At 40.9% G+C, this 22,260-nt stretch overlaps 1 protein-coding gene across 1 annotated transcript in view; it reads left to right on the top strand.

Annotated features, from left to right (window-relative positions):
* Window positions 1-22,260, top strand: part of EXTL3 (exostosin like glycosyltransferase 3) — a 101,330-nt gene that overhangs the window by 22,590 nt on the left and 56,480 nt on the right. The window lies entirely within an intron of this gene.

Genomic DNA, 22,260 nt, shown 5'->3' with positions numbered 1-22,260 from the left:
TCCCACTTAATATATTTTGGAGACTTTATTGTTGTTTTTTAGTCAATATCCATGCCTGTCCCTGTGTTCATTAAAAAAAAATCTTCTCTTTCTCTCTTTTTAAAAATCCTCACCTGAGGATATGTTCATTGATTTTAGAGAGAAAGGAGGAGAGAGATAGGGAGAGAGAGAGAAGCATTGATGAGAGAAAAAAATATCAATGGGTGGCCTCCCATATGCGCCCGACCCTGCGCCTACCTGGGATGGAACGTGCAACCTTTCGGTGTATGGGGATGAAGCTCCGACCCACTGAGCCATCTGGCTGGGGCTATCTTGGAGACTTTGAAACATATCTATGCATTGAAAGCTTCCTCATGCATTTTTTTACTTTTCAAAATATTCCATTACATATATGTAGCATGATTTCTTTAACTAGTCCTCTATTGAAGGGTATTTGAGTTCTTTCCCATTTTTTGTTATTTTGAATAATGCTGCAATGAGTAACTTTGTATATATATTATTTCTTAAGTATCACAGAAGGATGAATTCCAGAAGTTAAATTATTGAGTCAAAGGAGATTTTTAGTTCTAATTTTGGTCTCCGTGCCTGAATTCTTTCCACAGGGGGTTGTGTTAATTTATACTTCCACCCAGAAGGAATGAGAACACTTGTTTCTCTTGGGGACTATAACATATATCTTACATACTGCTTTGAATTGTTCTAAAGTTGTTTTAATTTGGAAGTTGCCCTCCAATTAGAAGGCAAATTTATTGAGAGCAAGGACCAAGCATTTTACTACTTGTGAATTGTCTGCATTTATAAATAATGTAACATGGCACCCTAGGAGCACAGTGAATTTATTTCCAATGTAACTTGAGAGAATAAGCCAATTAAACCTTAATGATAAAAAGTTCTTATACTTGGTTAGAGTTCTACTGAACTGATTTCTCCCCCGAAGTAGTTATCACGAGGCCTGTTTCAAGCAGTTATGGAATGAATGCTGAGGTGAGGCACTGGGACACGGGCTTCCACAGAACTCTCGCCTATGTGTGGGCTTCTCTCCAGATTCAATCCAGTGAGTGACTCTGCATCAGCAAGTCTAATTGCATGCCTGTCCCATCACTTCTTTTCCTCAAGCATGTGCCAGCACCTGCCCCATGGTGAGCAGGGGAACAAAGAGCTGCTTTTAAACTTTTTCTATCTACCACATATGTAAACATTCCGTCACTCTAGTTTAGTTTGCCTATATCCTAGTAGCAAAAAATCGGCTAATTGTTGCTTTGTTTTCTCAGTTGCTCCTGAAATGTCAAGTTACAGACTTTGGTAGAGCTTGCTAGAAATTGTGTTGATTTAGTGAAGTACAGATAAAAGCAGGAGACAGGTAATTTGGAAAGAAGTTTTTGTCCAATGCTCTATTAGTCAGGATTCTGATGAGAAACGGAACCAGTAGATATATATACATTGATATATACATCTGTGTGTGTGTAATATACATACATACGTACATACATACATACAGTCCCCAACTAATGATGGTTTGACTTAGGATTTTTTGACTTTACAATGGTGTGAAAATGATAAACATTTTGATCTTTCCCTGGCTAGCCATATGCGATACCCTACTCTCTCATTATGCTGGGCAGTGGTAGTGAGATGCTTTTGCCAAATAGGAGGCTAATGTAAGTGTTCTGAGAATATTTAAGATAGACTAGCCTCAGATATGATGTTTAGCAAGTTGGGTGCATTAAATGCATTTTTGACTTGTGATATTTTCAACTTCCAATGAGTTTAGTGGGATGTAACCTCATCATAACTCGGGGAGCATCTGTACATACATATATGTAAAGAGATTTATTATAAGGATTGACTTATGCAATTATGGTGGTTGAGAAGTCCCAAGATCTGCAGCTGGAGACCTAGGGGAGCTTATCGTCCAAAAGCCTATAGGGTTGAGACCAAAAAAGAGTCATTGTTTCCATTTTATTCTGAAGGCAGGAGAAAGACCAGTATGCCAGGTCGAGGCAGGCAGGCAGACAGGCAGGCAGAAAGACTCCCCTGTACTCGCCTTTTTGTTATATTCAGGCCTTCAACTGATTGACGAGGCCCATCCAAAAAGACCCTCATAGACACACCCAGAGTCATGTTTGACCAAATATCTGGGCCCTGTGTCCCCCTTGACCCAGTTAAATTGACATATAAAATTAACCATCACAAGTGCCTCCTCCTCTGTATTATTTTGGTATTTAATTCCCTTCAATTTTTGGAAATGTAAAAGAGGAGAGAATAGTGTAGAGTGAATCCTTAATTCTTTTCCTGACAGCACCACAGCTCTTGCTTCAAATGTTGGTTGGATTCTTTTTTGTTTTTAAATATTTTATTTATTTATTTATTTATTTAAGGAGAGAGGAAGGGAGGGAAAAAGAGAGGGAGAGAAACATTGATTGGTTACCTCTTACCAACCCCCAATGGGGGACCTGGCCTGCAACCCGGGCAGGTGCACTGACTGGAAATCAAACCAGTGACCTCTCAGTTCGCAGACCAGCACTCAATCCACTGAGCCACACCAGCCAGGGCTATTGGTTAGATTCTTTACTCAAACTCACCTGATGTTAATACAGCAGTCACTGAAGTGGGATAAGAATTGTAGTTACTAAAATTTTTTTTTCCATTGGAACCCAGGAAAATGGGAGTTATGGGAGTGGTTTGTATGTGACGTGTAATCTTCCTTTGCTACAGTTATTTTTCAGAGAACCGAATTTAGAGTGTTAGAACCTGTGTTCTTCCTGTTTTTTCAACACATAGTTTTTACATACTCTTGGGGGAAGCCCCAAAATTCTAAATTCAGGAGCTATTCTGAAGAACTGACATGTAGACTTATTCAAATTCCTAAGAACTTTAATAGGAGAAACTTACATACATGGACAAAGCAGCTGCTTGTTCCCAGCGGTGACCTCTGGGAATAAATCCATACCCTCCCGGGACAGGGTTTCTTTTTTATAGGGAGTTAATAGTAAAACCATATCGGGGTAGTCTGTAGACCACCAGAAAGAACAATGAATGTGTTTCTATGTTAACTATGTTAACAGATAACATCAGGCAGTTATCCATGCTCTATACATCATTAGTCTCCTTCCTGGTGGCATGACATTTATCTTGAGACAGCATTCAGGCTCTCTGGGTATCAGCCAAGCCTGAGGCTACAGAGAGTTAAACAGTCACAGAAGGTTCAACAGTGTTCAACATTTCCCAGATACTTTTTTTAAAAAGATTTTATTTATTGACTTTTAGAGAGAGGAGAAGGGAGGGAGAAAGAGAGAGAAACATCTATGTGTGGTTGCCTCTTGTGTTCCCCCAACTGGGGACCTGGCTCACAACCCAGGCATGTGCCTTGACTGGGAATTGAACCAGTGAGCCTTTGGTTCGCAGGCTGGTGCTCAATCCACTGAGCCACACCATCCAGGGCCAAATATTTCTACTGATGGAGCCATATTGTATCTCTGACTCCCCTACACACACCTGGCTGACATTTTCCTTCCTTAAGTAGCTTAGTGGAGGTGGAGATTGTGGGAGTGGCTTTCCTGACACATGGTTCTTCAGGCAGACCAGATTAGTCCCTCTTGATGGTAAAGACCATCTTGTTCTCAAAGTGTAGTGCCTGGTACAGCAGCCTCAGCATCACCTGGGAATTGATTAGAATTAGAGAAATCTCAGTCCCCTCCCCTCAAACCTACCAAATCAGAAACTCCAGGGGTGGGACCCAGAAATATGCATTATAACAAACATCCTGGGTGATTCTGATGGCTACTCAAAACTTGAGAACCATTGGTCTCATCTCTTTGCAGTTAAGATGCTTGGTGACGCATATCTTGAAATTGTGCAAAAAGCTAAAAAAGGCAAACCATAATCCCAGAAAACTTTGATGTCCTTTACTAGTGTATTAAAGATCAGGACTAATGTTCTTTGAAAAGTACAGGCCAGGCAAGCCTAGACTGCTGAAGAATTGCAACACCGGCTATAGTTCCTGTGGTCCAAATGCTATGACTTAGAGGAGGGAGAAGAGACCTGTGCAAGTAAACTTGCTATTGTGGTTGTGCCTTTTAGCTTTTTCTTACCTGTGGCAGCTGACAGAGCTTTGAAGGTTAAGCTAAAGAAGCTCATGGAATATGACAGTGTTTGAACACACTTACTGCCACCTTCAGCCACCAAAGGGCTTACTGCTTCCTTGGTTCTGTTTTAAAAAAAAAAAACATCTTCGAGGGCCTCCTGCTTGCTTGCATAGAAGCTGCCTTGGAGGAAATCATGAGGAGAAAGTTATTCCCGTATTTTTTCTTCTCAGAATTAATTAGAGGGAGGGATATTTACTCAAGAAGGACAGATATGCCTGTTATTGGCAATAACAACAATTTGATATTGTGATATTCTTTAAAAATACAGGTGACAATGTTTCCTTGCAGATCCAAAGACTCTGCTTGTGGTAACAAAGGCACAGTAAGATTACTCAAAACTGCATTAGGTGTCCCTCTGTGTAATTCCCTAAGCTCATTTCTATCATAAAATTGAGTATACTGTTAAAATTATCTGTCTACTTGTTAGTTTTCTTAGTAGACAATAAACTCTTAGAGGGCAGAGATTTTTTTGATCTTGCTCATTATATCCACAATGCTTCTCACATAATATAAGTTTAGTACATCTTTGTAGAGTGAATGAATTTTGTGAACCCTTCTAGGGGTCAGGGCCTATTCCTGGTGCTGGCTATGCAAAGGCAAATAAGGAAGGCTCTGGCCAGCAAGATATTACAGTCTTATAGAAGAGAGAGACATAGTATGTACCCTATAGTGTAAAGACAACTTCACAGAGGAATTGATGTCAGTGAGATTATGAAGGGTGAATCAAAGTTTGCCTAGAAGGCAAGCTGAAGTGGGAAGGAATGTGGAAGGAAGGGCATATTGGAATCAGGCACCAGTGTGTGCCAAGATACAAAGTTGTGAAACAGCACATGCCATTCCAAGAACTGGAGGGAGCTGATACATATTACTGAAATAGTGTCAGTTCTGTGTTTAGGGAGGAGAGAAAGGGTGAGAAATAAGTTTGGAGTTGAGGCAGGTTAGGGGCTCAGAAATTATCATATAAACGGTGGGGATTTGTTAAAGGGATTTAACCAAGGAGGTATAAAATGAAGTGATTTGGGAAGATGGGAGCTGACAGGGCCCACCCTGGGGCTGTGGTGGTCACAGAATTGTCCGTATGTGGAGACCCACCGCAGCGGGTGACGGGGAGCAGGACGCTGAGGAGTTGAAGGTGACTACACGGTGGCAGTGCTGCTCTATAGCCCAGATTGCTAACACAGATGCAGAGTGGGCATAGGAGGAGATACTGGATTCACTTTAGACATACCGAGTTTATAAAACTTTGGTATTTTGGCAAAAAGGTCCAGAAAGCAACTGGATGTTCTTGAGGCCCAGAGAAGAAGCCAGGGATGGGTGAATCTCAAATTTAGCATACTTATGTTTAAACAAACAAATAACCAAATCTACCTTTGGGTGGCTGAGATCACATAGAGAAAGGATATAGCTCCGGAGAAGAGGAGGCCTGGACAGAGGCTCGGGGATCCAGCACTAAAGGGACAGAGGAAAGCACTCCGGAGCGGGAGGAAGCAGAGGCACGGAGTCCAGGCAGCTCTTCTCAGATCTCTGTGCCTCGGACTCGCCTTGAGAGTGTGTTAAAACAGAGATCATGCGTCCTCACCCATGGAGATTCTGATTCCTTTGGTCTGGGGCGGGCTGAGAATTGCGTTTCAGATGCACTGCCCTGCAGTGCTGGTGCTGCTGGCCCATGGCCACACTCTGGGTGACCCTGGAATAGAGCACAGTGGTCACTGGAGGGTCATTTGAAGTTTCTGCAGATGTAAAGCCCTTGGGCATGTGAATAGGTTGAGGTGAAGGGGGTGGCAGACACATGGAGACCCCGGACATCCTGGAGAGAAAAGGGATGATTAACGAAGGAAATACACGGACGAGGTGAGAGGAATGGTGCGCGGGAAGATGGAGGCACCAGAGGTGGTCACGGTGGAAATATTAAAAAGCTGTGGAGTCCGCTTTAAAAACCAAACCCACCTTGACTAGTGGGGCTTAGTGGGTTGGGCTTCGTCCTGTGAACTGAAGGTTGAAATGAAAGATGAAAGATCGTGGGTTAGATTCCCCTTCAGGGCACGTGCCTGTGTTGTGGGCCAGGTCCCCAGCTGGGGGCATACGAGAGGCAACGGATCCACGTTTCTCTCTCACATTAAGATGTCTCTTGCCAATGACATCACAGACAGGGGACTGATTTCCAAAATATATAAAGAGCTGATACGACTCAACATCAAGAAAACAAACAACCCAATTAAAAAATGGGCAAGGGACCTGAACAAACACTTCTCCGAAGAGGACATACAGAAGGTCCATAGACACATGAAAAAATGCTCAACATCATTAGCCATCAGGGAGATGCAAATAAAAACCACAATGAGATACCACCTTACACCAGTCAGAATGGCCATCATCAACAAATCAACAAGCAACAAGTGCTGGCGAGGATGTGGAGAAACGGGAACCCTACTGCACTGTTGGTGGGAATGCAGACTGGTGCAGCCACTATGGAGAACAGTATGGAATTACCTCAAAAGATTAAAAATGGAACTGCCTTTTGAACCAGCGACTCCACTACTAGGATTATACCCGAAGAATCTTGAAACACCAATTCAAAAGAGCTTATGCACTCCTATGTTCATAGCAGCACTGTTTACAATAGCTAAGTGCTGGAAACAACCTAAGTGCCCATCTGTAGATGAGTGGATCAAAAAACTGTGGTACATTTACACAATGGAATACTATGTAGCAGAAAGAAAGAAGGAACTCCTACCATTTGCAACAACATGGATGGAACTAGAGAGAATTATGCTTAGTGAAATAAGCCAGGCAAAGAAAGAAAAATACCATATGATATCACCTAATACAGGAAACTAAAGAACAACACAAACAAAGGAACTAAACAGAACGAAGAGCAGAATAGCAGTCAATAGGGGGGAGGGGAGAGGGAGAGAAGGGGGATAAGTAAGGGAAGGGTTTAATTAAAGAGCCTGTATAAAAGACTCATGGACATAGACAACGGGGAGGGATATGATTGCGGGAGAGGGGGTGGGCTGGGTGGGGGAGAGAAATTGGGGGAAAAGGGGACAACTGTAATTGAAAAACCAAAATTAAAAAAAAAAAAAAAAAAAAAAGATGTCTCTCTCGCATATCAATGTTTCTCTTTCTCTCTTCTTCCCTCTGTCCTGCCTCTCTAAAAATAAGTAAATAAAATCTTAAAAAAAAAACCCTCAAAACCAAAGCCCCTTTGAGTAAGATGGTTTTCTTGTAGCTTCTCCTCCTCCTGTGTTTTTGTCTCCTATCTCCTCAAGATGCTGCTTACTTTACCTTTGGACTGCCCCGTGGTGCCTAGGAACCTTTGTCTCCTCCAAGGTCCTCCAGCGCTGTCACGTCTGCTTTCAGACACAGAAAGAGATGACTCGTTACAGATGAATGATCAGTCACGAACAGCATTTCAGCCACACAAGGCATTTCAAGGATAAAGGAAAATTTCAAAAAAAATGTTTGATCATTATTGCTAAAATTGTGTTTCTGCCTCCTTCCTGCTGTAATTGCTGTCAGGCTGTTTGATAGCTCCCCTGGGACATCATTCCCTGGTGTTGCAGTCATCAGAGGAACAAAGACCCAGCTCTCTCTCTCCTGCTCACCAGAGCCTGCTTCCTGGTAGCCTCAGAGCCCTTAAACAAGAGAAGCTTCAAAAATCACTTTGTACGATTAAAAAAAACAACAACCACCGCAATGATGATAGCCATGAGTGGCTGTGTGTGTGTGTGTGTGTGTGTGTGTGTGTGTGTCACAATGAATGAGCTCAAGGCAACAGAAATGTATTGAGGGCTGTCATAGAACAAACATCCTAAGAGGCACTGAGATCCAAAGCTTAGTAAAATACTGTTGGGATTCGGAGGGCGTCCTTCATGTCCCTGTCTTTTCTGAGTTCTGGACCGATGATATAGTTAGAGGAAACAGACCAGGATTAATATATCATCTTTCTTGCTGCTAAAGCTGAGCTGGAGAATGTAGCTTGGACCTGAGGCCAAAATAGGCTTCCCATTTCTTTCTCCACAAATTAAACGTTACCCCTAGACATAGACAAAGTCAGTGGAAACTGTTTTATCTGTTACCGCATGAAGGAGAGAAGAAAACATGGCCAGTAGGGCAGACATCTCAGGAAGACAAATTCAGAAGCGGCCTGGGCAGCGAGTGTGTAATGACCCTGTACCTATTCTCATCAATCACATAAGTAAGTTTTTTCTTCCTCGAGGCGGAGAAAGTAAGGGAAGTGGGCAGAGAGAAGGATGGATGCTATTTCAAAGTTGTGGAGAGAAAACGTTTCCTATATTCTTGATCAGAGCAAGAAGAGCATGGTTTCTCCTACATTGTCCAACCGTTTGAGCTCTTAACTTGTGGGATTTTATAATGAGACCTCTGGCCAACCAAGGATGGGACTACCGTCTGTGATATGTGTGTTGGAAGTGATAAGATACATAGGGGGTTGTATTCCAGACATTAAATGTAATTTTGCACCAACTTTCATGGGAGCTCTCCCTTCTAAACATAGCACCTTCGTGTATATGCCTGGACCAGTGATGGGTTTTTGGCTTTGCCTGAAGAAGGTTCCGTACAGGGACTGGACGGTATGTTAGTTAAACAAACTCCAGCACTATACTGTGGTCCAAATCAAAGGTTCATTTTCTATTCTGGTTCTCATTTCAGGATGTCTAGCAATGTTTTGCTGTGAGCTCAAATTGTAGCATCAAAGTGCTCCAGTAATATTGTACCATGCCAGTAACATTAAGTTTCCCAGAATTAGAATACTCCTCCCATTCTTAAATCCCAAAAGGCAGCTCAAGTTCCTGCCTCAAGAAGCTCTGGATCTAATAGAATAAGACAAACACTTAAAGAAATAATTACAACCCAATCTGAGCATTTGAGGGTAAAATTAAAAACATTTACAACAGCTTAGATAAGGCAGTATTAATTCTATTTGAGAGAGTGAGAAAGGTCTCACATAAGTAAAACATTTTAAAGAAACTTTATTTTGAAAAAATTTCAAACTTACAAAAAATTACAAGAATGGTAAACATTAACTCAGATTGTTAACATTTTGCAATATTTCTCTCTAGATATACATAATTGTTAATTTTGCTGAAACATTTAAAACTTGCAGACATCATAATTCTTTGCCCCTAAATACTTCAGGATGTATTTCTTAAGAACAAGGACATTCTCTTACATATAACCCCAGTGCAGTTTTTAAATTCAGAAAATTTCATATTGCTATAATGCTATTAGATAATCAAGAGTCCATTTTCAAATTCACCACTTGCTTCAATAATATATTTTATAGCAGTTTTTCCCCCAGTCTAAGATCCAGCCCAGGGCTACACAGTGCATTTAATTGTCGTTTTCCTTTTCCTTTTTTTCCTCCCTCTCTTTATCCCTCCCTCCCTCTTTTCTTTCCTTCCTTCTTTCCTTCCTTCCTTCCTTCAGCCCAAGGTGACAATTGCCAGGAAGCATGATCTCAAATGTTCCCAGTTGTCATGTTTCTTTAGTCTCCTTTGATCTTAAAAATGTCTTCAGCCTGTCCCCACACACCCCCTTCCCTCCCTCCTCACTTCCTTTTTTTCCCCACAACATTGACATTTTTAGAGTATAGGCCAGTTTAGTAAAAATGTTTAAGGGTGAGCATAAAATTAAATAAACTTTTTAAAAATAAAAATTGTATATATATCTAAGGTGTACATGATTTAATATGCATCTACATACTGAAATGATTACTGCAATCAAGCTAATTAACATATCCATTCCTCAACCCAAAATAGTTGCCAGTTTTTTCTTTTCTTTCTTTTTTTTTTTTTTTTGTGGTGAGAGCACCTGAAATCCAACCTCTTAGCAAATTTCCAGAATTAAATCCGGTACTATTAACTATCCGCATTACGTTGTTAGAGCTCTAGACTTACTTATTGGCACAACTGCAACTTTGTGTCCTTTGACCAGTATGTTCCCATTTTTCCGCGGCCAGGTCCCTGGCCACCACAATTCTACTCTGCTTCTGAGAATTTCACACATTAGTGAGATCATACATTTAAAAAACTTCTTTTCGTCTGGCTTAATTCACTTAGTATAATGTCCTTCAGGTTCATCACTGTTGTCACAAATGGCAGAATATTCTATTGTCTATATTTACACATATATAATACCACAGTTTCTTTACCCATTTATCCTTTGCTAGACAATTAGTTTATGGTAGCTCTACTTTTTTTTTTTAGGAACCAAACTCCCGAACTTTTCCACAGTGGCTGTACCAATTTATATTCCCACCAACAGTCTCCAGGGTCCCTTCCCTTTTCGTCACATCCTCAGCACTGTGTGTCATCTTGTGTCCTTTTGATAACAGCTATCCTAACAAGTCCGAGGTGACATTTCATGAGGTGGTTTTGGTTGCATTTCCCTGATGATTAGTAATGTCTATTTAGGTTTACCCTTATTTTTTAAATTGGATTGACTGTTTTTTGACACAGTTGTAGTTCTTTATATATTTTTGGATATAAATCCCCATCTGACATATGGCTTGTAAATATTTTTTGCTAATCTGTAGATTGCCTTTTCATTTTATCAACTGATTCTTTGCCATGCCCAGGGTTTTTAGCTTATCTTTGCTTTTGCTGCTGAGCTTTTGTTGCCATATAAGTGACAGCTTTTGAAACAGGGCTTTAGGGGAATGACAAAGCTTGCCAACTAAACAAAAGAACTTGGAAGGGAATTATGACCAGAGGGATCAGCATGTGTGAGACGTAAGCCAGTAAGTTCACGAAGTAGCTGGTGAATAGCCACTTTTTTTTAGAGTAACTGGGCTGGGGGAGAAGGGAACAGACAGGCAGTTAGAACTTATCATGGTAAGGAATTTGAACTTTGTTTCGTAGAGAAAAAGAAAACGTTGAAGATTTTACAGCAAAGAGATGATAGAATCACATTTATTTTTCCTAGAAAATTAAGTCTGGGACAATTTGGAGGAGAAAGGATGAGAGAGACCTGCTAGGTGGATATTGCCTTACACAGGGGAAGACGAAGGCCTAAAGGAAGGGGTTGCAGCGGAATGTTTGCTGAACCCCTGCTATGTGCTGGCCATTTTGCATATGACATCTCATTTGATGATCCCCAAAACCTGAGCTCAGAGAGGTTAAGTAATTTGGCCAAGAACAATAATAGTAGGTGTTTTGTGTAGTTACTATTTGAATTCAGTCCCATGTGACTTTAAAGCCTCTGTGAATCACGGTGGGGTCACTAGGGAGGGAGCAGGACTGCGAGGCAGCATTGTCCCATAGCCGGTTGGACAGAGTGGGCAAGGGCAACAGGAAGGATAACAGCTGATGTTAATGATGAAAACGATTATTAGGGAAAGGAAAGAATTGGGGGAAGGCAGAGAAAATAATGATTTTGTTCAGAGGCTCTGTAAAGCTGGTTTGGTTGGCTGGGTTTGTGAAATGCCTAGCTATCCAGTGGGCAGTTTGGTTCAAGAGTTCAGAAGAAAGGTCTCCGTTAAAGTTAGAGACTGGGCTGCTGAAGTCTGAATGTGTTTGTCCAGGGAGTGCTAAATGAGAACAGAAGTGGCTAAGGTGGAATCCTGGCCACACTAACACTTTACACGATGATGGAGAAAGGAGAGTTAGTGAAGAAAAAGAGAAAAAGTGGTGAGGGAGCAATGTCATGAAAAGCCAGGATTGGACCATTTCAGGGTGAGTGACTAGGACTACCAAGTACTGCATCAGAATTCCAACAAAAGGAGGCCTGAAAAGATCCCCTGGGATTAATGAATGAGGTTACCTTAATGGCAGCAATTTCAGTAGATTGGCAAGAACCAGCCTTCTGGGAATTAAAGAATGAATGGTGGCAGAAGTAGACATAGACTAGAGATGATTCTTTTAAGAATTTTAACCCTGGCCAGGTAGTTCAGTTGGTTAGAGCATCATCACAATATGCCAAGGTTACGTATCTCTGGTCAGGACAAATACAAGAATCAACCAATGAATACATAAGTAAGTGGAACAACAAGTTGATGTTTCTCCCTCCCCCAACCCCCTAAAATCAATTTAAAAAAAGGATTTTTAGTGAATGAAGCTGGTAGCAGTTAACATTAATGAGGGATTACTATTTGCCAGGCCCTGGGCTAACAGTTTACACTCATCCACGATAATCGTTACAATGCTCCTCTAAGGTATGTACTATTATTACCCCTATTTTCTTATGAGGAAGTTATAGCCCAGAGAGTGCAAAGTAATTAGGTAATATGGCCAAGGTTATACCACACACAAATAATAGAATCAGGACTCAAGTCTTCCTGCGTTCAAAGCTGGTATTGTTAGAGGGTTGTAGTTTGGGCCTGAGCCTGTGTGTAAGCAGTGGAGGGATATCCTTGTAGTGAGGAGGATACTGATTCATACTGACTCTTGAGTATCAGAGAGAGAATAACTGATGGAGTAATATCTCAAGGATGGATATTAGATCATATTCAAAGAAAAAAAAAGTGCCTTGTTTTGAACATTCCTTTGTCAAGGGCCAGGCATGTGAGAAAAGAATCCATGAATATGGACCCAGGTGTCCGCTAACAGTGTCTTTTTTTGAGATTTAAGTGAAATTGGCTTATGTCTCCATTTCACATCAGTTTGGGAGTTTCAACGCCAAGATTTTTGTTAATTCCTGGAAGCTCATCTTATGATTTCTTTGGTTTTTGAGTGTCTGTTTCCCCTAAATTCTTCATCTCAATTATTTCTTGGTTCCATGCTGACCCAGTTGTAAAACTCAGATCTGCCTCCTCCCCCCATCTATTTCCCCTGATTTTACCCCAAATCACTCACAATAGGCATTTATGCATGTGTCTGCTATTACTGAAAGCTTAGGGGATTTCAGATCCTTAGCAACACAAACAATGTTATGTCCAGGAATAGATATTTGTGTTTTAAACATGATTTCAGCCCCCCCCCCACTAGAACTCTCTCCCCAAGCTTTAACCTCCCACACTGTTATTTGAACCACATCTCTCCTGACCACCCCCTCCCATTTCCTCTCTTCTTTGCTCTCTTTCAGTGCTCATATTCTTGGTCTTTTTTGTTTTTTTAATATGAACTGTTTAGTTTTTTATTTCCTAGTTTTATTTGAAGTCAAATCAAGGTAGTTCCCCCAATAAGGCATTTTCTATCCCTAACAGGAACTCTGGCATCAGCTACTAAAATAAAAATTTTCACCCTGGTATTTACAGATAGGTTTAAAGTTTGGAAGAGAGAATTTAAGAGATCATGTCTGTAGCTTCTGTTTTCTCAATATATATGAGATATGGTCCTTTGTTGAGGTAAGAATGGGTCTGGTAAAGATTTGACAGCTAAGGTGAGGGATTCTGTCAATAGAAATTTACCAGATTTCTAAAATATCATAAAATACCATATTTACATAGAATGATTCCTTTAACTAAGCCTACAAAAGTGTAGAACTGATTCCTTTGCTAGAGATGGATTATTCAGTTTACTGAGTATTCTAGTCAATATGAAAAAAGTTGAAAAAGCAATGGAGAAGGACAAAATCAGTGTAAACAAACCAAAGCCAGGGAAATGGAGGTCACAGTCCTTGCTAATCCTTTCTCCCAACACAGGCATGGATACAGGCACTGTGGTTAGAGAGCTATTCATCTGAAAGAGGACAGAGGAATTGCATGAGTTATATCTTGTTCCATCACAGATATCTCAACTTAGTCATTATCTCACGATTTCTGTGTGTCGGGAATTCAGGAGTGGCTTAGCTGTGTGGTTCTGGCTCAGGGTCTTTTGTGAGGCTGTGGTCCTCTGAAGGCTTGGCTGGGGCTGGAGGATTTGTTTCCAGTCTCACTCGTATGGCTGTTGGCAAGGAGGCTCGATTCCTTGCCACAGGGGCCTCCAGAGTGTTGCTCATGACAGGGCAGCTAGCTTCTTCCAGAGTGAGTGATTGAAGAAAGAAAGCAACCATGCTGCAAGCTGAAGTGTCTCGTATAACTTGACCTCAGGAATGACATACCATCACTTTGCTGTGTTCTCTTGGTCTCATAGACCATTTCTGGTACTGTGGGGGAGGGGGCTAACAAAGGTGTGAACAGCAGGGGACAGGGACCATTGGGGACATTTTAGAGTCTGGTTACCATAGGATTTTATTTTCAAAAATGTGTGTGTGTGTGTGCATGCGCGCGCTCATACATTAAAATGCCCTGAAGACAGGTAGTTCACCAACTTTTGGATTTAATGGACCAGTGAAATAAAAAATAATTGGTATGGAAAGGGCAGTATAGTTATGTTTCAATATTTTGTTAGTAGGGAAGATGAAGAAAAAGCTGCCTTTACCATCAGAATTATTTAATAAAAAGTACATTTTAACACAAAAAAGGCAGACAGGAAGGCATAATCTCAAAATAAAGGACAGTCCTTTCAATTGATTAAATTTAGCTTTATTAAAAACTCACTAATTTGCTTTTGTTTTTCTCATTTAACTGTGGACTGATTGAAAATTTCATCATAGCTTGGTTCACAAACTGTCATTGAGGAACCACTAAGACAGACATGGAATGCTCAGTACCTTTAGGGATGACTGCAAGGATCAAATGGAAACACATACTAGTCCATTCGAAGTAAGTGAAAGAAGAAAAAATGAAATTATTGGTACGTGAAGATAGCAATTTTATAAAATGATGCTCGTGAGCTGGAAAAGCTGCAGAGTTGGCAAACATTTAATTTATCAGTTTTTGTGATGTTTTTGTTTGCTATTCTTACAAATATTTAGATGCTTAATGTTTAAGTTAAATATGAAATATAAGGGGAAAGTATTAAACATCACTGCAGTATAGTTAAATGTACATGAAAGTAATAGAAATGCATAATGATATTTGAACTTTTTAAGTATTTTCATATTTAGTGTATTTTACATAGTTAACATATTTTTGGATTATACTCATCATTTGTGTCAACCGTCCTTTTTCCAAATTACCACCTATTTACTTTATAGGTATGCTTTTCTTCACAACCTCCACAATGTAATTACATATGTGCCTTTTTACAAGAGTCTGAAATATCTGATACTATCCACGAGAGATGAGCTTTGGGTTGTTAGTTTAGGCCCTTAGCATTGATGGATTTGTAGAAGAGTGGTCACATTTTCATTTGGTTCCATTTCTGACCTGTGGCATAACAGTTGCAAGGCTGAAAGCTTGGACTGAAAGAATTCTTATTTATTTTGTTTTGGGATTGAATGGGTCCTGCTAGAATTGTGCTCTCACCATGGAGGTTGAGAAATAACCTTCATGAATTGGTTCAAAACCTACACATTTTTCTTTTGAAAATCTGGTTGGTAAATCTACTGTTTTTTTGTTTTTGTTTTAAATATATAAACTCCATATTAACAAGTTACATATATTGAGAAATTTTAGCATGATTACTCTTGGGATTATGATTAATTTCAGTTTTGATCTTACAGCCAAATTGGTTAGTTAATTGATGTTCTTTAAGTACTTCTACAACATTTAGCCAATTTTCAGTTGGAACACCTTGTTTACTTGAGACATTTTTAAGTAAATGTAGTGAGCAGTTGATTTTTGGTGTAAGGATAGTCCTGGAGTCAGAGAGCTACATATAAACATGACTTTGGAATTCAGCCATCAACACCCTGCACAATTTTTCTTCTTTTCTCTAGTTATAGCCCTCATTATACTAAGTTGTTCAAACAGACAGACATGCCATGTTGTGGCATGTTGTGTCTAATTGAACACATTTTAGCTCCTCATTGGCATAATGTAGGGTCAATGTTAGGTGCTTCTGTGTTTGCCTTGGATAACATTTGTGTCTTTATTTGGAATGTACAGGAGCAAGCTGGACATTTTGATGACATTTTAGTAACTACTGATCATCAAGTGTGACTGCCTCTGCAAAGCTGTGCTGACACAGTGGGCAGAGAACAGAAACTCATTGGAGGAGGGGTGGCTCTTGGAGGAAGAAGGGATCTTAGAGATAGATACATTATATTTCAGGGACAGCAGCTAATTTTTAGAATCTTAATTGGTCATTACAGATTAGGTGTTTTATGTAGATAACAGGTTTGAATCAGGCTAAGCTTCTAACGGGAAACTAGTATAAAATTTGTTTTTAACAGCCACATGCAAGATAGTTAGTACCATGACATGAAGTGATTCCTTAACAAATCCGTTTCTGACAATAATATGTGCTTTATTTTGGAGTTGTTGTTAACTCAGTGTTTTGGTTTTTTTTTTTTTTAATACTCACTGGAGGGCATGCTTATTGATTTTAGAGAGAGGGGGAAGGGAGGGAGGGAGAGAAAGAGGGAGAGAAAGATCAATGAGACACATTGATCCATTGTCTCTTGTATGTATCTTGACCAGGAATCGAACCCACAACCTAGGTATGTACCCTGATTGGGAATTGAACCCACAACCTTTCAATTTACAGGACGGTGCTCTAACTACCTGAGCCATACCGGCCAGGGCTAACTTAGTCTTCTTACTACAGACTGTCCCTCCTTTAGCCAGCTAAGAAACAAACCTCTTTTCTTTTTTACAGTATTGTGTTTTTCTTTTCCATTACTCTTTACATCCACCCCTTAGAACGCCTAGCCTCTTTCTTTTAAAGGGTAACATGAAAGCCAGGACTTTCAGAATGAGCCATTTGGCAGGCTAGTAAGTGCTATCTGTGGAGCCTTAGAAGATGACCTTTTGTCTTTTTGGTATTGATGGACCAAAGAGAAGCGTAACCTTGGAACTCTAATCTAGAAATTGTCATGCATTGTTCTAATTATAAACCACAAAATTGCTCAGTCATTTATATAGAAAAGATTTAGCTGAGTGGCTGTCAGCACTTTCTTTTAAAATCAAAGCATTACAGATAGAAAAGTTCTTATCTGACTTAAACTCGCTGATAATTCCTGAATCATACTTTCTAAAGGTTGCTGGGGGTCACCAATGGCTCACTTGTGATTGATTTAGAACAACTTACTGAGTGGATTGTGGGTCTGGCAGCTGTCACCACTGAAAATGACCACTGGCACCTCCCTTCTTAGGACTCGAAGTAACTTTTATCATCAGTTTCTGCTTCCACAGGACTAAAATCCCTTCTCCTGCATAGTCACACTTTAGGAAGAAGAGACAATCAGTGGGGACCCCCTAAGAGAGGGATTTGCTTAAATCTGTAAACAATTTCATTGTATAAGAACAGTCTTTTAAAATATAATTTGTCACACTACATACGTTTTATATTTCTTTAACATCTCTAACTCAAACGATAATTCCCTCATGAAAGAAATGCTTACCAACTTATTGAGACAACCTTTTAATCATTTGTATACTTTCTATATTTGAACTCATTTCAATCAAAATCAGATGCCCGAGTTAAATCCATGAATGCAGCATATAATTCACATTGCCATTTTCCGCACTTATCTTGCTTTGCAGTGTAGTATAGTTGTTAAAACCTCAGCCTCCGCAGTCAGACTGCGTGTGTCCCAATCTTGGCACCATCACTTACCAGGTATGTGATTTGGGCAAGTAACTTAACCGCTCTGGGCTTTGGTTTTCTCACCTGTGAAATGGGAGTCATTCCTGTGTAGGGTTATGATAAGGACTAAATGAAATAATACATGCCACAGAGAGACACCTAGTCATACTAGCTTAAGTATGTAAAGTCTTAAAAACAATTACTTATGTATTTGTTCATTTGTTTATCATTGTAAGGCTGCGTGAGCAATCTCACGGCTCCCCTGGGACAGCTGGAATACAAGTGTAAGAACTGGAAACTGAGCGGCCTTTGAGGCTTCTCCCTCTACCTCCCACAGCTGTTTGTTGCCTTCTGTGTGTTGGCTCTGTTTTCTGCAGACTGGTTTTCTTGGCTTATTATCATTGTGCCTATACCCAGAAATGCCCTTCCCACATCTATACAACATATTAGATGAACCACTCTCCATCACCTGGCTCAGCTATACAGTGTCCCGCTCCCAAGTTTCCAGGTAAGAGGAGGTCCATTCAGCTGGGGCCGCAGCAGATGAAGCTAAGCGGTAAGAATGGTGGCTCTTTCCAAAGACCAATGATGGTGGCTTAGGGTTTCTAAGTAGTTGATGTAATGGTGGGGGTGGGGATGGCAATAATTGGCAACTCCCGGACAATCATGGTGACAGTGTTCAAGGGTGATGAAAAGCTCCTTTGACCATTAATTACTTATTTTTAAAAACCTTTTTAGCCCTGACTGGTGTGGCTCAGTGGGTTGGGCACTGTCACAAACTGGAGGATTTCCGATTCGGTTCCCAGTCGGGGCACGTGCTCAGGTTGCAGGCCGGGTCCCCGGCTGGGGGTGTGCGAGAGGCAATTGATCAATGTTTGTCTCTCACATTGATGTTTCTCTCTCTCTTTCCCTTCCCGTCTTTCTAAAAATAAATAAATGAAATATTTTAACAACAACAACAAAAACCTTTTTATTGAAAGATAACAGACCATAGAAAAGAACACATATAGTAAGTGTATAGCTTGATGAATTTTGACAAACTGAACACACCTGTGTAACCAGCACCCAGCTCAAGAAACAGAGAATCACTAGCACCCATGTGGCTCCCTGTGCTCCCCTCAAGTCACTACTCTTATAGGCAGATTAGTTTTGCCTGTTTTTATGTTTCATATTAATGGAAGTATATTCTACATACTTTTTGTGTCTAGCTTCTTTTGCTTAACATTGTAAGATTCATCAATATTGTATATATTTGTGGATCATTCATTTTCATTGCTGTATTCCATTGTGTAAACACACTGCTCTTGATCTTGTCTATTGTTGGTGGACATCGGGCAGTTTTCTGTATTTGTCTGTTCCTAAGGGTGATGCTGTGAACTTGTTTTATTGAACATGTGTACATTACTACTAATTACTTTTACCAGCAGAGGCTTATATAGGGTGTGGTGAATTCTTTCATCACACACAATTAAATTGATGGCCTCTTATGGATGAAAATTGATTGTTATGCTTTTATCTGGTGATTTCTTATTTTCTGTTGTGACTTTCATGATATGAGGGCAGGGTTATTATTTTAAACATTTTGCATACATGAAAGAACCTTGATAAATTTTGATAGGTGCTTAACTGTTTGTTGATGGAATGAATGAACAAATGGATGGATGGTGTATGTCTTCTTTTTCTGGGAACAAGCCCTATATACAGAAGAGGTTTCAACTGCCCTGTTTAGAAAAAGTTGACCTGCTGCTTAGACAAAGCTCATTGATTGAGGAATGGACAGGGGACCCAAGCCAGGCCAATCATGTCTTTTTCTGGGGATTTCAAATTTGTAACTAAAAGAAAGAGACTGGGCACTGCTGAGTTCCTATGACTGCCTAGAGGGAAGATCCCATCGGCTCCTGCTGTTTGCTACCAAAGGCATGCTGGTTTCTGCTCTTTTCTGCTTCTTTGAAGCAGATAAATATCTACATATATGACTGTTAAAAAACAGTGCAAGACTATTCTGATTAAATCGCAAAATGTAAAGTAGAGAGTAAGTGTTGTAACAGGTCAATATGGAGAGACCGGTGGAGACTAGCTTCATCCTGTAGTCTGTTGCCATGGCTTGCTTTCTTGAAGAGCTATTGTAAATATGATGGTATTTTCCAAACCAGAAATTGCAATATCAAGGCAACAGTTCATGAGTAATGAGGACTAGAACTAGGGAAGCAGTTTGGAACTACAGAGGAGGGGTGGTAGAGCTCTTACAGGTAAAGGCTTTTCAAGTCTGAAAAACTGATTTAATGTGGGGGTGCAGAGAGAAATCAAAGATGATGCTAGGTTTTGAGTTTCTGTGTTAGGAAAGACATTGGTAACACTATTATAAATCAGGGCATAAAGGTGAGTTCATGGTGGGATATAGGAAGGTCCTGGTGAAACAAGAATATTGCCCTTGGAGTTAGGAAGACTTGGCGTTCCATCTGTACTTTACACCTCACTCTGTGATCTTGGGCACCTTATTTATTTAGCTTCTTTAGGTCTCAGTTCCCCATCTATAAGCTGATATCTTGCTGTAAGGAGTAAGTGAGACAGTGCCTATAAAGGGTTTTGCTTATTGCCTGGCAATTAAGTATTGATAAAATATTTATTAATAGGATGATGATGGGATGATGTCTGGAGTGCAACTGTGAAACAGGGACTGGAGCACAGCAGTGAAGGATCTGCTTAGAGGTGATGATGATACAAGGAAGCTGATTGAAACTGGCAAGGAAGAGAGTGTGCAGAGGGAAAAAAAGGTAGCCCAAGTCATGCCTAGTTAGAGATATGAACTGTTTGACCTAGAACTGTTTGAGAGGAAGGAGAATCAGGAGAGGACAGGTTCAAAGAAGGAGGAGGATGGTTAACAGCAACCAGGGCTCCTGTGAAGTGAAGAATACACCAGAGTTTGGTTGGGTATCCTTTTTCATCCTAAAGCTTGGCTGTCGTTAGAATGAAATAAATTGACATAAGTGGCAGCAATGTGTTAAGTCACTCAGATGTATAAGAAGGCCTTCAGGCCGGGTCCTCTAGGCAGCAGTTAGCTAGCTGCAGGCTCTCTCTTGCATGGTGTGGAGATGAACCAACACCTGGTAAATCTTACTGTGGCTTCTGAGCTTCTGTTGTGTCTTCACCCACACTGCCAAACTTCTGCCTGCTGCACAGACCTCTGGAGGAGAGCCAAGAAGATGAACTGTAAAGAGAGAGAAAGAGACAGGCACAGATAAAAGGACAACTTAGGCAATTCATGATCTTGTGAACAGTTTTCCCCATTTCATTTCTTGGAATGATGTTGATTTTTAAAAACTTGCTTCCCGCTCTCTCATATCCCTCAACAAAATTGGTAAAAGTTAGAAAGAGGTAGTTTTTGTACATAAGTGGTGGAGGTAGGACTTTACGTTTAGGTCATAGAAATAAAGGGGAAAGGAGAGAAGAGAATGAGATGTGAGGGGAAAGAAATTAGGAGAGGGGAGAGTAAGGGGATGTAAGGAAAGAGAAGAAAAAGGAGGATCAGAAAGAGAGGGGCTGATGGGGATGGAGAGATGAAGCAACTGCTCTGGAAAACAGGTTGGTAGGTTTCTTAAAGTTTTGTTTTGCAAACCGAATCTGTAGTCCAAATTGTCCCCTGTGGGAACCTAAGCAATCTTTAGTGTTTTGTTTGCCTCTTAGCTAGAGCATGGGCCTGGGATCCACTAAGATGGGAAATGGCAGGTGTGGGGCTAGGCTCATGGGTGCACTACTGTCTAAAGCACCAGGCCACCCAAGCAAAGGGATGGGAGCCAGCCCCTGGCCTTCACCCTCCCCAGCTTCTGTAGGTCCTGGTGTGGCTTCTACCCTGGAGTAGAAGCCCTGCCTTTTGGGGATTAAAATCACAAAAAAACACGTTGAAGTAAATTTCATCTTATATTGCAGTTACAGATTTTAAATAATGATTTTCACTCATTGCCGAGTTAACAGTAATGATCAGGTATGAGTTTTAGCTCAGGTCATGTTACTTTGCCCATTCCCATCGGTTCAGCTATCCAAAGTCTTGTCCTGGCTCTGCAAGCGTGGAAGTAGTCACATCTCTGAGAACTGTAGAATATGTGCACTTTTTGGTTCACAGGAGTTGGTCTAAGTATTTCAAATGGTATTTAAACCCCCCCCACCCCCAATTTTGGTTGATTATTGCTACACATCTGGATTAAGCTCTTGTTTTTGCAAAGCCCCGGGATATTTCCCTAAGCATGCATGCCGAGAAGCCGTGTGTGTGTGTGTGTGTGTGTGTGTTTAAGTATTCAACGTGTTTAAAACTCCAGACCATTGTTGGAGACCAGTCAGCTCATTTAGGAAGCCCTTTTCTATGGGAATGGGTTTATTTTTAGACTTGTCACAGGCCGGCTCCCAGCGGCCGAGGAGGCTCTGGAGTGGGAACATGTTCCATAACAGCCGGCGGCATTCACGCTGTATTCCCTGGATAGGGTTTTCTGAAAGGGTGAGCGGCACTGGTAGGACTCGAGTCTGAGCGTCCTGCCCCGCACGGCTTTCCCCGGCTGGGCCGGCTCACCCCCGGCACCCCACTTCCCGCCGCGTTTCCCACAATCCCTGGCGGTGCCGCCGCCGCTCGCGGGCCCGGCCAGACCCGC

This window comes from Furipterus horrens, unplaced genomic scaffold, assembly GCF_987537825.1.
Source record: "Furipterus horrens unplaced genomic scaffold, mFurHor1.1.pri manual_scaffold_10, whole genome shotgun sequence".
Taxonomy (NCBI): Eukaryota; Metazoa; Chordata; class Mammalia; order Chiroptera; family Furipteridae; genus Furipterus; species Furipterus horrens.
The sequence above is the reverse complement of the archived record's forward strand: the minus strand, read 5'-3'. Positions and strand labels throughout refer to the sequence as shown.